General features: G+C 43.6%; 1 pseudogene; it reads left to right on the top strand.

Moving 5' to 3' along the window:
* Nucleotides 1–3,757, top strand: part of LOC116090285 — a 44,205-nt pseudogene that overhangs the window by 1,734 nt on the left and 38,714 nt on the right.

Raw genomic sequence — 3,757 nt, 5'->3', positions numbered from 1 at the left:
GAAAGAAAGAAAAAAAAATCTTCCTAATGAAGTAATGTTTGGAGCGTCCATTAAAAATGCAATGCAGGGAGATCAAAGCACAATATTTATTTGAGAAATTTGTTGCAATCACCAAGAGATACAGGTATCAAGGCCAAATGTCAGTTCCGTTACACAAAGCCCCCGCGCGGGGTAAGAGCGCGTGGCTGCTGTGCGGTAATGTAAAGAGACTTCAAAGACCAAGCGGGCAGCAAAAGTGCGCAGCCAGGAGGGAGGGAGCTAGCCCGGGAGGGCCAGCGCGCCCCAAACGGCTCCGGGGCTGCGGGGTGGGGGTCAGTTCAAAGAGGTATCCGCGGGGGCGAGTTCACAGGAGGGAAGGTTTAATGGGCTTTCCTTTGTTGATGAGTGTATTTGTGCAGCACGGACCCGGGAACTCCTACGCGGTCTTGCTGCCTAGGGGAGGAGGTGGGGGAGCGGCGAAGTGGGAGCAAACTTTCACCGCGGCGGGGGGCGGGGAGCTTGAATACTAGTCTCTCCAGGAGGGCGGCTGGCAGGACTGAGCAGTAATCCAAACTGCTCCCGGAGCTGCAGGGTTCGGAGACAGAGAAGTTTGCAGCTCCTTTGCAGGCGGGCGGGCCGCAGGAGTCATCCCGGTGCACACTGCAAGCTAGCAGAGGCGGGAGAGATGAACCTACACTAGTACTCACGCAAAGGGGCGCAAAGAGGTTGTCTCCTCTACAACCCTGGGCTGTGGCTGTATCAGGCCTAGCCTGATACTTATCCCCCCAGAGCTTTTATTTTCCGCTACCTTCAATATAAACACCCCTCCCTGGTTTTTGATTTCCTACTTTAATGGCAAATATTTTCATAAAATATATTTTGATTATGTTTTCCTCTTCCCCGAATTCTTTCCTGATCCCCTTCACTTCCCTACCCACCTAACTTTATGTCCTGTCTCTTTCCAGCTTTCCAATTAAAAAAAAAATTTATGTACTATATGGGTCATCTCAACACATTCTTATCTCATTGGGTTTTTATAACGCTCTAGTTTCCCCAACTGGGTCTGGCCTGGTCCCTTCAAGGCTCGACCTTCCAGCTGCCTGAATGGACTTGGTTTAGTAAAGGATCTGAGAGGGGAAGGGGATGGATGGATTTTCCTGTGCTAATGGGCACAGGGCCTCAGGAGGATGCCTGCACATTGCTTCAGTCATTACAACCAGGCATTTTTGCAGTCTTTTGAAGTCGCAGAAGCAACCACAGAAAGCTGCTATTGTTCTCAGAGCTCTACATGGAAGAGATCAAACTTTGCCTCTGCAATTGAAACTTTTTAAAAATGTGGTCGTGGTCTGGAGGGGCTGCAGTCAGATACTCTTCTAAATTTGGAGCTGGTCTTACTGTTTAAGCTGCAGACCAAACTACAGATGCCCTAAAACCTGCAACAAAAAGAGACAGACAGGCTAATCTTCTTCCTTAGTGTGGTGGTTTCAGACACATGCAGCTGTCATGCTGGGAGCGTGGCCTGGGGACCAAACCTTTCCCTTCCCTTGAGATTTTCCCTTCCCCTGAAATGTTTACTTGGCTGAAACCTTCTACTTAATTTGGATTTTAAGTTTCTAAATGGAGTCAGTAGGTAACAGGCCAAAAACTAGGGGAGGTTTTGTTTGTTTGTTTGTTGTTTTTTATCTCCTCGAACTGTGTTAGCATTTCTTTGACCTGTCATTCAAAGTGCTGTGTGTTCCAGAGATGTTTAATAACTCAGTGTTGTTGGGAAGTGGGCTCCAACTGCATGACAAATGTTACACAAAAACCGCATAAACAGGAGGAGCCCACAGGGGAGGGTAAGGGACCTCATGGCTCCCTTTCTCCCAAGAAATTGCCATGTGATCTGAGGTATATATGCCTAGAAAATAGGCATACAAGCAAAAAGGTGATGATAAATCATGAAGTAGTTTTAGATAACTTCCATTTATTTTTACCATTTACTAAAGATGAAGTCAGATTTGCATCCTAGTGAGGTATATGTGCTTGTCATTTGGTTTTTGTGTTTGTTTTGCAGACGGGGGTCTTACTATGAAATAGTTAGGCTGGCCTAGAACTCACATTTCAGACCCACCAGCAGCCTTAAACACACAGATTCCCCTGCCTCTGTCTCCCAAGTGCTGGGATTAAAATTGTGTGCCTACATGCCTAGCTTTGCTTTTTATTTTTACATAAAGTATTAAACCTTTGTTGTCAATTGATACTTCAGGGCAGAGAGCATCTTCAATATTTTTCGGAGTTGAATGATATTTTGATTATATAACTGTCAACATTAAGATTGCTACTTCAAATAAATATGCAGTATAAAAGGGAAGAAATGTGTTAGGGCAATTTCAAAAGTTGTTGAAAATTCCATCCTAACCCTAAGTCAAAAAATACACACACACACACACACACACTGAAAATCACTCTAGCAATTCAACAATTTTAAAGATGAAACTTTTAACACAATAGATATATATAGTGATGCAAATCAGGTACTTATATGCTGAGGAATGACAATATTAAGGCAGTCTATGTTTTTCCTGATTATATCATATGTATCTATAAGATCAGGAAGCTTCATTCAGTAAAGACACTGTTAGTTCATCACATACAATAGTCTCAACTTTGGCCTCAGGCAGCATTCATTGGCCTTGCATGGTGTTCAACTCAAAGTGTGCATGCTGTATGTGTTCTGTACCAACACAGCCGCTACAAGCTTGGAGGAGCACATGTCCTCACTCAGATTCATCATATGTTTGATTTTGAATTAGTTTTGGATCACTGCACTTCCATACCATTTTACTGTTGCTAATTTTGTTTGCAACCCTCACATTCAGTTCTGTAACCCATAAGGAGTTGCAGCTCAAGAATTTAAACTGTAGTGTGACCAGGTGGGGACAGATTAGAGAAGTCAGGGCGAGTTCTTTGTCCTGGCTTAAATGTTGAACATTTACTCTGGGTCCCTGTGCAGCTCTATGTCTGAGAGCTACCTCTCCACTGGGCCTGGCTATCCAAGAGGCCAGGTGCAGCCATCCTATACCCTACTTACCTAGGGCTGAGATGAAGAAGGTTTGATGAGGAACTGGTGAAAGTGTGACTCAACATTTTAAGAGAAAACCCAAAATATAGGTTAGAATAAGAAAATTACAAAACAACAACAAACAAACAAAATTAGAAACCCAATGAACCAACTAAACAACAACCACACAGAGAAATAAAGGACTCCTATTTTGAGCCAGGCATGGTGGGATATGCCTTTAATATTAGTACTTGGGAGGCAGAGGCAGGCAGATCTCTGAGTTCAAGGACAGCCTGGTCTACAGAGTGAGTTCCGGGACAGCCAGGGCTACACAGAGAAACCCTGTCTCAAAACACAAGCAAACAAACAACAAAGAGTGAGACTGAATGCTTTGCTTGATGTTTGTAACTCTTGAATCAAGTTTGAAGAAGAGGACTTTATAAGTTACTCTTTCTCTGAGATGAATGCTTTTCCAAATTATCACAGCTAATGAACCAAATTCTTACCCTCACCTAATGTCTGTGCCACCCTCCAAGCAGAACCATTGTTCATTGAAATAGTTGGTGAATGACTTTATGGATAGACCATCTTAATACCTACACCATTTCTTAAATGGAGGTAACCTGTTCTCTGTGGGCTGAGAATGAAGTCACTCAAATCAAATAGTTTTGACCATAGCAGGAAGTCTGTATCCAAAAATCGAGCCTACAGTTAATTTCTTGGTGCAGCAGAACT

This window comes from Mastomys coucha, unplaced genomic scaffold (genome assembly GCF_008632895.1).
Source record: "Mastomys coucha isolate ucsf_1 unplaced genomic scaffold, UCSF_Mcou_1 pScaffold15, whole genome shotgun sequence".
NCBI lineage: Eukaryota > Metazoa > Chordata > Mammalia > Rodentia > Muridae > Mastomys > Mastomys coucha.
Note: the sequence above shows the minus strand (reverse complement) of the source record. Positions and strands in the feature narration are given on the sequence as shown.